The following is a 14,234-nucleotide window of genomic DNA, read 5'->3' on the forward strand; positions in this document are numbered from 1 at the left end:
GAAAATACAATGGGCTTGTGAATGGTGCTCAATTTTGAATATCGTATTACATAACAATTGGATCGCAGAGTGGCCACCAAAATGGTGACTTCGGAATATTATCCCACGGATTCACATTCCCAGGCTCAAATCAAAGTCATAATATTTGACACACAACAATATAGCAGCATTACGTCTCTCCGCTCTAGCGTGAAATTGAAGGTTGAAGATTGAGTGCAAAACTTCTCATACACACAAAAACAGATATTTAATCCAGTCCTCCAGCATGTGTCAATAAAATGTCATATTTCTTGGGCCTCTCAACACCTAAATCAATAGGTATAGGTCAGTGGAATTTCTTGGAGCTCTGATTCAGTTCACCTGGTTTTAGTAGCTGAGCTAGCTAATGAATGTTTCTTTAAAATTAGAAATGCATATCTAAGGATATGAAAATTCCACTTCTCAAACAAAACAATAACCTATACGGGGAAACAGTTGATTTCCCAATAATTCCTAAATATAGAAAATATAGGCAACAGCCATTGCAGTGAGGGGTCAATTCGTGAAAAACAATAAAGAAACAATTATAAATTACTCTCATTGGTCTGTTATATTTCGACCCTAAGAACAGGGCAGTAAATCGCAAGTATTCCCTGCCCTCCAGCATGTGTCAATAAAATGTCATATTTCTTGGGCCTCTCAACACCTAAATCAATAGGTATAGGTCAGTGGAATTTCTTGGAGCTCTGATTCAGTTCACCTGGTTTTAGTAGCTGAGCTAGCTAATGAATGTTTCTTTAAAATTAGAAATGCATATCTAAGGATATGAAAATTCCACTTCTCAAACAAAACAATAACCTATACGGGGAAACAGTTGATTTCCCAATAATTCCTAAATATAGAAAATATAGGCAACAGCCATTGCAGTGAGGGGTCAATTCGTGAAAAACAATAAAGAAACAATTATAAATTACTCTCATTGGTCTGTTATATTTCGACCCTAAGAACAGGGCAGTAAATCGCAAGTATTCCCTGCCCACGCGGGATGGTACAAAATACCCTGTTGGGATTTATGGAAGAAGTCTGACAGGGAATGATTACACATTCCAGCCGAACACTTTCCGCTCACTATATCACTGTAGACAGAGCCTCCACACTCTCCCAGGATTGGCTTTTTGGGCCTGAAAGTCACCCAGATAAGTGGGGGCGATATGGGGGTCTTTTGATGGGGCTCTTGAGTTTTCTGACAGGGCCTCTTGAAAGGGAAGCCTGGCTTGTGAAGTTTCTCACCTCAGCCCTGAGTCTCTGTCAGGGTTCAGCTACACCTCTGAAGTGTGTCTTGTAGGACCAGGCAATTCTCTACCTGCATGGAGGCACACATGTCAAGCTGGGAGCTCTCAAACTGGTCTGTTGTCCCACCCAACCAACAGTTGCATAAGCAAACTTTAACCTCACTCAAACCCTTTTCGAATTAAAACATTTTCTTAGTGGACCATGTGGCTCCAATGACTTTACAAAGGAATTCAACATCTTCTTTGGATCCTCCTGATAGGGTATCACACTGAAATTTAAAATGGCGTGGCTAAATCAGGGTGTGCGGGTGAGTACATTTTACATACACACCTTTCTGTGGAGGTAATTTATTTCTGTACTCTACTTTCTAAACCCAAACGTAGGAGATTTATGCTTTGAAATAATATTGCTATATTTGCCCAACAAGATGGCCGCTCGACCACTGTCCGCGGAATATCTGTTAATTTCGAGCCTGGCTAGTGACAGCTATCTCACTGACTTTGACCGCTGTCGCTGCATTTTCTGGTTTAACAAGGTGCAACAGAAACTTCGTGAAAATGGTAGTTGTTCATGGCCCAACATAGGGTAGTTGGTCCATCATGATGTTGGGTGGAGCTTAAGTCTGTGAAAGATGTCCTTTTAGCCCTAGGTAAAGATCCCACCAGTGCCCCCATATTTCCGTCAGTGGTGGTTTCAAAGAAAGTGATTTTTTTCTGTGTAACATCTTCTCGCATCATTGAAACTCGATGTGTAGGAAAGTGAAGTAGAGAAGGGGATTGACGGTAGGTGTGTAAAAAATCTGAGATTTTTTACCACAAAATGTTCTGCAAAATGATGTGAAATTTTGCAGAGTTCACTTGATGGAATAAAAAATGAAAAATGTATATGAGGACATGCCCCACATTAAAAATTTGCATGAGATAACAGCAGGAGACTGGTTTGAGGAAACAATATCTGCTGTAAAAAGACACGGTCTCCTCAAAGCAGTCTATGGTAATTGTAATTGTAATTGTGAGGAGATTTCTAAAGCGCACGGCTGCCCGTGAGCGTCCCAGCGCTAACAGATGATCCAGAAAGATCAGGCGAGTACAGGGGAGGGAGGTCACGGGAACAGCCAAGTCTTTAGAAGCTTCTGGAAGGGCAGAAGATTATGTTGGGCCCGGAGGTCAAGGGGGAGAGCGTTCCACAACTTGGACGCAAGATAGGAAAAGCGCCGGCCTCCGGAGCGTGCTTTCTTGATCCTGGGTACCTGGGTCAAGTAGACATTAGAGGATCGAAGGGTTCTGGAAGTGGTATGCGGGACAACAAGGTCCTTGAGGATCGGCGGGACTTTTCCATGAAGGATCTTGTGGGTTAGGCACAGGGCCTTGAACTGCACCCTTTGCAGAGCCGGCAGCCAATGTAGTGCTCTAATCGCTGGTTTAGCCGAACAGCGGTGCTTGGTGTCAGTGAGAATCCGGGCAGCGGCGTTTTGCACAACCTGTAGCTTGGCTGTGACTTTCTTTGGGGCGCCAAGATACAGGGCGTTTCCGTAGTTCAGTCTGGACAGGATAAGGCCCTGTATGAGGAGCTTTCTTGACTGGAAAGGGAGCAGGGGGAGGATCTTGCGAGCAGTCCGTAGTAGACCGAAGCAAGTTCCTGCCGTTTTTCTTGCCTGGGTGTTTAGAGTGAGGTTATGATCAAGCCAAATCCCCAAACTTTTGATGTCTGCTTTGGGGGTTGGAGGAGGGCCCATGCACGGGGGCCACAAAGACTCCGGACGGAAGTAAGACTGGTTGCCCATCACCATTATCTCCGTCTTGTCGCCGTCAAGTTTTAAATGGGATGTGTTCATCCAGCTGACTATGTCCCCCAGGCAGGAGTACAGATCGATGGAGAGATTTTCCTGCCGGCTGAGGGAGACAACCAGCTGGGTGTCATCCGCGTAGGTCAGAAGTTTGATTCCATACGGGATGACAATCTTTTCAAGAGGCGACATGTATACGTTGAAGAGCGTCGGGCTCAGTGACGAGCCCTGAGGCACTCCGCAACGTTTAGGGGTCTCCCTGGAAATAAAATCCCCTTCCGCCACCTGGAAAGAACGGTTGTGTAGATAGGATTTTAGCCAAGACAGGGCAGACCCTGATATACCAAGGTCTCTAAGCCGCTGAGCCAGGATGGAGTGGTTAACGGTGTTGAATGCCGCGCTGAGGTCCAGGAGGATCACTGCCACTGATCCTCCTGCATCGGTGATCTTCCTCGCCTCTTTGACAACCGCTACCATCGCTGTTTCCGTACCCTGGCCCGGGCGGAAACCTGTCTGTGAAGTTTTTAACAGTTCGTTGGTTTCCAGGTATTCGACAGCTGACCGTTAACAAATTTTTCAGCCATCTTGCTGGTGCACTGGAGGATGGAGATCGGCCTGAAGTTAGACAGATTGCTAGGGTCCAGGTTGGGTTTTTTAATTAAGGCTCTGACTACCGCCTTCTTCCAGCTTGGAGGTACCGTTCCGCTTGCTAGAGAGGTGTTTATCAAGTTCACCATTGGCGCAAGAATGGTGGGCGCGACCTGTTTTAAATGTTTAACTGGAGCTGGATCATGCGGGGACCCACTTTTGAGGGATTGAAGAATGGGCCATTAGGTATCCTCACTGATGGGAGAGAACATGTCAAGCTCTGTGTTCGAGTTCTGGGTCTGCAACCGATGAGGAGGTGGGGTGTCCACACAGGGAAGAGGGGGGAGATGTTAGAGGATGTTTTGTATTTTTTGATCAAAAAACGTGGCCAACTCATTACAGTGATTGTCCGAGAGATTCTTCATACAAGTTGGTTCTGGGGTTTTTAAGAGCTTTTTCACAATTTGGAAAGTTTCTCTGGACGAGCATGATGCCGTACTGTTTTTTTCATTAAAAAATACTATTTTTGCATTTTTTAAAGCTTTTTTATAGTTGAGGATAGCCCTCTTATAGTCACTTTTGCTGTTAGGATGGTGTCTAAAACTATGGAAAATATCTTGCCTGTGATCTTTTTTTTAAATTTGTGTAACACAACATTTGTAGATTTCACATGTGTAAACAAATTTGCCTGGCTACTACCCATGAACCTTATTTAGGGGTCACCAGAGATCGAACTCTGTGCTCGAAGGTGGCTAAATCAGGAGCTCAAGGTCAGCTCGTACTTGTGGGTGTCGGTTGGGGCTCCACTTTCCTTGCTTTCCGTAAAAAAATGTATTACATTTATATTGAATAATGCTACATTATTTTCTAGAAGTGTAATAAAGAATGGAGTACAATTAGCTGGAATATGACCCTCCCTGGCATCTGAGGTGGGTAAAAAATATGTTCAAATGTATGCTGTGTGCATGCTCACGGGTGAGCGTGTGTGTATGTGTGAATGTGTATGTATATGTAAACATGTGTGTGAGTGAAAGTAAAGGTCATGGGAGATCGCATCTGGGGCCCTTTGCAATGCAGGTGCAATGCCAGTTATTGCTTTTTCTCGGGTATGGTGATGTAGACTATCACCATTCATTTGGTAATTTTTATCTTGCCAAGGGTCATGTGCGTGATTTAAAATTCCAAACCAGACCAGGAATTTCACTGAAGCATTGCAGCAAAGTTTTCATTCAAAGAATTGTTATTTTTCCTATTTTGTTAATTTTATGCTGTGTACCTAACTTTCAAACATTTTTATGCATTTAATCAAAGTCTTCATTGCAAGTGGTCTCTGAATTCTGATGGGACAGTTAACAGAAGTTATGGCAGCAGTTACAGGGATCTCAACATTTTCAGCTCGAGATCCGTAGTCTCTTTGTGAAATTCCAGCCCAAATTATTGATCGTCCCAGTAATTCCCAATGTCTTAGTGGATTATAGGGGTCCAACTCATAATGAGCTGGATTTTCCCCACGCTCTGAATTTCTGGTACCCTGGGGATGGAGATGGGGAAAAGTGGACTTATTTACTGAGCCAGTCTGAATGAGGAGCTATGTGTGCAAAATCATTTTTAGGTTGAGCGTAAGCATAGGACCTCTTCAGTCCTGCCAAGCGTCACGCAACAGGCGTGACGCTCACGCATTTCAGTGCGGTGATCCGCATCACCGCACTGAACTGCATTGTCACGCATTTTCAACCTGTGCCAGGCGCGCCAGCGGCGCTCCTGTGCCCAGGCTCTCTCTGTGTCCTGAGAGAGGTGCTGCCAGCCGCCCGAGTTCCTAAACAGTTAACTGACTCTGCTGCAGTTCTCAGCTCTGAGCGCGGCGCGTTACAATGTATCTGTAATTCATGGTGCGGGCGGCGCCAGGCGGCTACTCAGACGCTGTCCTCACAGTCAGCCTGCAGGGGGGCCGGGCTGCTCTGAGTCGGATACTCAGCTGTCAATCACCGTGTGGGCACCAGGGGGCCGGGATTAATCCGGATGTGCCGGCCGGGATAGTGCCCTCACGTCCGGAGGAAGTAGGTAGGGGGTTAAGTGCTGCAGAAGTGGCGGGGGATTAGCGAGTGCAGGCTGGGCGGCACGAGACGCTGTCTCTCTGAGCGCCATGATGGCCGTGCGCCCCGCTTACACTCTAGCTCGCACCTTGACCATCTGACATCCTGCTGGCTCAGAGAGGGCGCTCAGTGGGGAGTTTATTGTTCAGGAACCTAGGCGCTAAGGCGTCCGTAAATGATTATGGGGCAGGCAGCTCTGTTGCTCGATGGCCCGGCCCCACTGCTGTGTAGGCCATTATAATCAAGGCCGCAGCATTCTTCACTTAAAATATCCGAGCCGGCCGAAGAGAGAATTGTGCAGTGACGGGTACTACGGAGAGCGCCATGACTGACCGTCACTGTCAGGTCCGCCCGGTCTCCGTGAGGGCAGCAGCACTCAGCCTAGACCGAAGTATAAGGCAATCTGCCGTGGGGGTAGCTCACTCGTAGCATGAGCGCCCAGCAGCCTTGCAGTACAAGTCACCGTCCGACGTGCCAATCATGCAAGTTCCGGCTGAAAATGATCATAGTAAGTAGACAGTTCCTTGTTTCAGCCACTTGCCACTCTTTCAGTGTTAACCACAATATGGTGTCAGTTTTAACACAATTGTCAATATGGTGATGGGAGGGGCAGGATATGGAGTCTGAGGCCCTCGTGCTGGTTCTTGGCCCTCATCTCGGCTTTAGGTAATGATTGTGCCGGTTGGCTGGGCTTTCAACGCTGAGCCGGAGTTTTACTATCAGCAGAACCTGGCTGTAGCTCTGTGACAGCCTGCCTGCTGCGTGCGGTTGATGTGAGCTGGTGCCTGCTGCAGGGCTGTGCGGTTGATGTGAGCTGGTGCCTGCTGCAGGGCTGTGCAGATAGCGGCTCCATTGCCGCCTTAGGCAGACCTCTCAGCTTGGGGTAATTATTATTAGGGTTTAGCAAGGCTTAGGTGGGCCGGGTCCTGCCGGAGTGAAAAGCAGATGACGAGTTGGCCGGTCTCTGTCGGGCTCTTCATTTTTTTGCCCTTACTGTCGGCATGAAAAAATATTAATTCTACATTGATACTCGTTATGGTTTTTTTTCACAGTCTCACCATGTCACAACGGAAGCATTTTCAATGTTACTAACAACTAAGCTATAGTTTTGTTTATTTATCTTATACAACTAATAAGCACTGACAAAGCTAAATAGTCCTGACTTCTTGTAGAAGTAATGTTACTTCGTGTATTGTATATCTGGATGCCATGACCGATTCAGCAGCAAAATACAACTCGGGCGGTACAATGTGCCAACACAGTTTTTCTCATTGCGTGTTTTTAACCTACACCCTTTATTACATTTGAGAGACACCTCACCCCCCCCCCCCGTTTTTTCATCCAACTTAAACCCCTGGCTTTTACCTATGCGTACCTCAGCCTCACACTCTGGTGTAATTTCTAATATGTATATGTTTCCCTCGTCTTCACTGCTTAATTTTGCTTATGAGAAAGTGTCACTCATAGTCTTTGAAATGTCACTCATAATTAGACTGCAGTTATGAAAATGTCACACATGGCAATCTGAAACCTTGGCAGCTATGCCTCTTGTATACTTTAGTATATAGATATCTCTGTGGGCCAAATGCCATTCCTTGCTTCTCATTTGATTGTTTCAATGTCCTTTAAAAATCCTTGCTTACTAGTGGGCAGTCCTGCCTCTTTGTCCCTCCTTTTTCCTCCGAGGAGCAGGGACTTAGTACAATATCATTACACTTTGTTCTGTTGATCTGTTTGTGGGGGGGGGGACTATTTTATCATGTTTTCAACCTCTTGTTACACTGTGGGTGCTCAGATGTAACTGCTTACATTTTATTGCAGCATTCGCACCTTGTCCTTCCTGTCCGAAGCCAGCAGCAGCCAGCCATGCTTTCTAGCTACTGCAGCTCTAAATCATATAAAACGTTAGACCAAAACTTAAACACAGCTTGAAATGATACTTTAATATGCATGCTGCTTGTGTTTTTTCCTCCCTCCAGGACGTGTGCTTGGCAGTTGGCTGAGGAGTTGGAAGTTTCTCTCATCAGTTTTGCGCTAAGGTCAAAATGTTTCCTTCTGGAAAAATGCCCCCTTTAAAATGTGCTTTTGAATGTATTTCATTGAATAAAAGCAGAACAAAAACACAGATACAGCACAAGGGCTGTGTGATCACACTGGATACTGACTTCAGAGGGGCAATGTTTCTGAGTTTATTTTGCTTTTAAAAGCACTCCACACCTTCATGGCCTCCTGCAATTTCCAGACATATAAATGTCAAGATAACTCCGGAGATTGATGTTCTTGCTGGAGAGATCAGAGTTGTCTAGTGGAAGACGTTTTAACTCATTGCAAGTTAGCCAGAGGGTTAATTTGCCAGCTGTGAAGAAAGTGTTCCATGCAGATTACAAAGTGCATACAATGTAAATAGGTCAATGGGTTACTGCTCTTCTGTTACTTACAGCTTCTAAATTAAAAGCCTAACAGGACTGTGAATTTGTAACTGTCTTCAAAGAACTGCATGCACTGCAAAGTAAAGATTATAGGAGATATTAAAGTTGCAAAAGGGGTTCATCTGGAGGGAAATTGATTCTTTTTACTTAGGAGAACCCCCAACTATGGTGTTCTATTTTCAATTCTGAGTTTGTGCTTCTGGGTACCAAACACTCTTTAGCAATGCTGCCTACCAATTCGCATGACTTGTGACTCCTACACCCTGTAGTCCTTTGTGTTATGTAACATTGCCTTCACATTAATTTAATGCACTTATGATTGATTGTCTCTGTGTAATTTGTGTGTGATGCAAAGTGCTCTGACACCCAACACTGGTACGTGTGGCGCTTTATAATTAATTAAATGCATCTTCACACTAGTGGCTATGGAGCCTTAAGTTACAATGTTAAAGAGTTGTGGTGAGGGAATCTGCATCAGTCAGTCTTACCTCAACATCACCTGAGCACCGTCTCAGCATCAACACAGCACCACCTCCTCATCAGTGCACCACCAGTGCAGCACCAACTCATCACCACCTTAATCTCAGCATCAGTGCACCACCTCCAACACAGCCCCACCTCAGCAACAGTGCACCACTACCTCAGTACAGCACCAACTCAACATCACTCAGCCCCACCTGATCACCAGCTCAGCACCACCTCAGAAACAGTGCAGCACCACCTCAGCATCAGCACAGAAATCAGTGGTCCACCACTGGTGCAGCACCAACTCAGCATCAGTGCAGCACCAGCGCAGCACCATCTCCCTATTAGCACAGTACCACCTGAACACCACCACCTCAGCATCAGCACAGCCCCATCTCAGCATCAGCACAGTGCTACCTCCTCATCAGCACAGCACCATCTTAGCATCAACACAGCACTACCTCCTCAGTGCACCACCAAGTCAGCACCAGTGCAGCACAACATCAGCAGAGCACCATCTCAGCATTAGCATATCACTATCTCTGCATCATTGCACAAATACCAGCGCAGCACCACCTCAGCAGCAACTCAAGACCCATGCAGCACCACTGCAGCACAGCACCAACTCAACATCACTCAGCACCTCCTCAGCACCAGCGCAGCACCACCACCTCAGCATAACTCAAGACTACTCATTATCACTCAGCACCACCTCAATATCACTCAGCACCTCCTTCTCATCAGTGCACCACCAACTCAGCATTAGCACAGCACCACCTCTGCACTTGCATAGCACCAACTGAGCACCAGCTCAGCACCACCCGAGCATGAGTGTGGCAGCACCACCTCAGCATGACTCAGCACCACCTCAGCACCCGCGCAGTACCACCTGAGCATTAGCAGAGCACTATCTCCGCTTGAGTGCATCACCACCCGCTCAGAACCAAAGCAGCCCCAGCTTAACAGGAACTCTGCACCAATGCAGCACAACTTCAACATCAGTGCAGCATTACCCCAGCACAGCACCAACTCATCACCCAGCAACACCTGCGAACCAGCTCAGCACCACCTTAGACCCAGTACAGAACCACCACCTCAGCCTCACTCAGCACCACCTCAGCATCATTCAGCACCACCTAATCATCGCCTCAGCATCACCTCCTTATCAGTTCACCACCAACTCAGCATCAACACAGCACCACCTCAGCATAAGTACAGCATAAACATCAGCACAGCACCATTTCTGCATCAGTGCACCACCTCAGCAGCCACGCAGCACCCATGCAGTACCACCTCAGCATCAGCAGAGCATCACCTCAACACAGCACCACCTCAGCACCAGCGCTGCACCACCACCCCAGCATTACTCAGTGCCCCAGAGTCACTCAGCATCACTCAGCACCACCTAAGGAACATTCAGTATCATCTCCACACCAGCACACAACTACCTCAGCATCACTTAGCAATACCTGAGTTGCATTTAGCATCACCTGAGTATTACATCTGTACCAGCACACCACTACCTCAGCACCACTTCAGCATTACTCAGCACCACCTCAGTGTGCCCTCAGAATCTGGCATCTGTTGATTCTTTCCTAGTGTCCGTCCTCTGCTCATGTTGTACTTCAGGTAGTATTTTTCAATCTCCACCCTCCTATTATTTATGTCCCTGCATAACAAAAAAAAGCTATAACAAACAAGCATTACAACGGGCAGGAGGAGATTTCCAGCATTGCAAGGACAAAAAAAACTAGAAGACATTTTTTGATAATTCTTCTTTTAAGAGAGTCATTCAATGTTACACTATGTCTTCTTCAAACTCCCCTACATAACACTCCACAACACAAAATACTACTCCACATACTTACACTCCATTACACACAGTCTCACACCACATAATTCCACTACACAAATCCACACCACTCAGTTTCACACCACACAATGCCACAACTAACGAGTCCAATCCAAACACATCATTGGTACACACCACTTACATCCACTCCAATCCATAACACATAGGTAAGAGACATTTACATTTACAATGCCAATAGCTCCAACTCTTTCCTTTTTTTTAAACTCATAGATCTGATGCTTAGCACCTACCTATTTGTTCGTTTCCATCACCAAAACGCTAAGCTATACACAAAGTTTCATGCCACACAATTCAACTCCACACATTTCGAACCCACATCACATAATTTAACACCAAACCACATAATACAACACAACAACACAATGACACAACACCACATACATCCAATCCACACCACGCAATTCTGCTTTGTGCCGCAAAATTCAACTGAACACCACATAACTAAATTGTACAAGTTACCACTCCACACAATCCCACTACACATAATGCCACTACACTGAATGCCACAAAATTGCTAACCATATATTTCCACAACACACCATGCCCCATAATGCCACTACACAAATCCACTCCACACCACACAACTACACTCCACACAATTACGCATAATAACTAATCCAATCCAACCCAAATAGTTCCACTACACATCCCATACATACACTCCATAACACATGACTAAAATCAATTGCCATTTATAATGCAAATAGCTTCCACACAAACAAATGCGAGCCTGATTGCATTTCCAATGCTTGTTAACAACAGTATCCCAGTGTTAATTCACAAAATAAGCAGTGTTGGAATTTTACTCTTACATATAGAGGCTCTGGTGACAGTTTGTATGTGATTTGTGGACGGGCCAGCAGCGAATGTTGATAAGCACGAAAAAAAGGTGTATATGGTCTCAAGGAGGAATTTAGAGGTAGCTTCACGACTTTGGAGGCACAAGCAGATTCATTCCTAAGAAGGGTAGGAATAGAAGTTGTTTTGTGGTTGGGAGTAGGGAGGGAACATAGCAAAATAGATGAGGATTTATGGGATGAGGTTCCTACGCAAGCATAAACACTTAAAAAAATATTTAACATGCAAATGTACTTTTTGAGTAAACCTTCAAGTGTCTGATAAAGAATGTCATCACAAAGAATAATTTAACGAACAATGATCCACAACAAATAGCCAAATATAGTAGAGAGAATATCATCGAAATACATTGGGGCTTATTTCAATGTTGGACGGACTTGCGTCCACCCAACACCGTTGTCGAAACAGGACCGACTGACCTCTGGTCGGTGGTCCAGACCACCTAATCAAGATGCAACCACACATGGTGCGGTCGCATACTCTCATTCTTTTATGGGAGCTCGTGTTACGGCCGTAAACCGGGCATAACACAAACTCCCATAGAGAAATGGGACTCTCTGTTCAACTCTGAACCCAGTGGCAGGCACCTCAAGGTGCCTGCCACAAGATGCAGGGATCAACAAGGGGGCATCTATGTTGCCTCCTCTGCCCCCAACCGGAGATCAAAAACAGAAGGGGGCCCTACTAGGGTCCCCCAAACATGCTTTCTGGCAGGGTTTGCATGTCGGAAAGGCCCACATAGAAACTCTGCGGGAAACCGTGCATTGTAATCCAGGTGGAAACCCCTTTCATTTGGATTATGGGCTGGTCTAGGACTGGCAGACGGGCTCCTGCAGGCCGTCAGAAGCCAGCCCGAATGACCTACCAGTTTCAATTCTGATCGGCTATATTGTAATCAGCTAGTCGGAATTGTAAACGACAATCTCGGTCTAAAGGCCTCTGACATACGTTCGGAAGCTTTACGACCGAGATCGTAATCGGGCCCATTGTTTATTTACAATTGACCCCAATAGCAATAACTTGCTGTAAAATAGTAGATTTGAGTTAAAGCACAGCTAGTTATTGGGTCTGGATTTGGTTAAGGTTAGTAATAGGATTTCTGAAAGGATTAGGTTTAAGATAAGAGCTTCAGGGTTAGAGTTAAGTTAAGAAACAGGTAGAGGAAATGGAAAATGGAAGAGAAAGTGAAAAGAAAATTAAATTAAATGGGGAAGGTAAAGAGTTAGGATTAAATTCAAGGGATAGGACAAAAGCACCACGAGACGTAAGGAAAGGGACATATTAAGGGTTACAAAAAAGGACAGGTTTAGTTTTAGTATGTTAGGATAGAAAAACACAAAAGGAAAGGGTTAAGTAAAAGGTTTGGAATAAGAGTTAGGCTTAGAGTAAAGGTTAGTGTTATGTTTATGGTTAGCATAGAAGAACACTATGCTCACTTTAGACGTCTTAGGGCCTTATTTACAAGCTCTATTCCCATGATAAAAGTAACACACCGGCGGTACAAGGGGCTTGTAAATAAGCCCCTTAGTTGCAGACAATCCATTGTGAAATGTAAATAAAAAAAATGTTTTTGGAGAGTTTGTATTCATGGATTGTTTGTAAAGGAAGTTCATGTCACGAATTCTTTGTCATACTAGAGATCAAGTTTCCAACATACTGTACGCAGTTTTATACACCTTTAATTCTGCATGCATAAATATACATCTGGGTACTCACGATATGCACATGTTTTATGCACATCCTGGGTATCTTTGGTATGCCTGGAATTCCAACAGATTTAAAATATATTCAGAAATGTACTTCAAAATTAGGGGTAAATACATTCAAGACAAATGTGAGGTACTGCTAGACGTCATTTTGCTGGAAAGAGAGCTGTAGAATTGATAGCATTTCCAATGGAGGAGATTCCAGTAAATAAATAAAATGAAGGGGTTCATTTTGTAATGGAAATTAAGATTAGTGCTGCAGAAAGATAAAATAAGTAGGAATTTTCTACAAATCCGTTGACTTTCCCGGTGTTGTACATTTGCTTTATCATAGGTTGTCAAGGAACAAGTGGAGTGCTACTGATCTATATTCATGACAAAAGTAAAGCACTCCTGAATGTTATGTTGCTGAAGAATTTAAAGCCTTTCCTGTGGAGCAGCTGACGTTAATTGTTAATTATCACAAAGGGGTTGATGCAGAAATAACGCTAGCTATTTCCAAAATGTTAAGGGAAATACAGCTTTTAGGGGCATATGTAGGAAGGCGTTTGCGATTCGCAAACACTGATTCTGGCGTTTGCGAATTGCAAACGGCGTTTTGGTATCAGGGGGCATATGTAGGAAGTCGTTTGCGTTTCGCAAACGCCGGAATTCGCAGAATTCCGTCGTTTGCGAATCGCAAACTGCGTTTTGGTATGTAGGTGCCACATTGCAAAATAATTAATCGCAATTTTGCGATTCCTTAAATGCTATGTAGGGGTGCCTTTTAAATTGCGATTTTGGCTCAAGGAATCGCAAAATACCACCTTCTCCAAGTAGATGGTATTTTGCGATTTCCTGTCAAAATGCATTTTTTTTTAATTCAAAGTTCCATGTGGCGCACATACATGCCCTTAGGGCATGTATGTGCGTCACATGTACTTACAGGCACATTCCAGGGGTGCAACAGGTGTCCTTTGGATACCCTGGCACCCTTGGAATTGCGATTCTCAAATTGCGATTTTGTCATAGAAAATCGCATTTGGAGAATGTATCCCCATTCATTCCTACAGGCCTCTTGGCCCAAAGGAATGAATGGGACACTCATTCCTTAATTGCGATTCGCAATTTGCTAATCGCAATTAAGGAATTTTAGGGATTCACGAAATATTACCTACATTCCAT

This window comes from Lissotriton helveticus, chromosome 10 (genome assembly GCF_964261635.1).
Source record: "Lissotriton helveticus chromosome 10, aLisHel1.1, whole genome shotgun sequence".
In the NCBI taxonomy this organism is placed as follows: domain Eukaryota; kingdom Metazoa; phylum Chordata; class Amphibia; order Caudata; family Salamandridae; genus Lissotriton; species Lissotriton helveticus.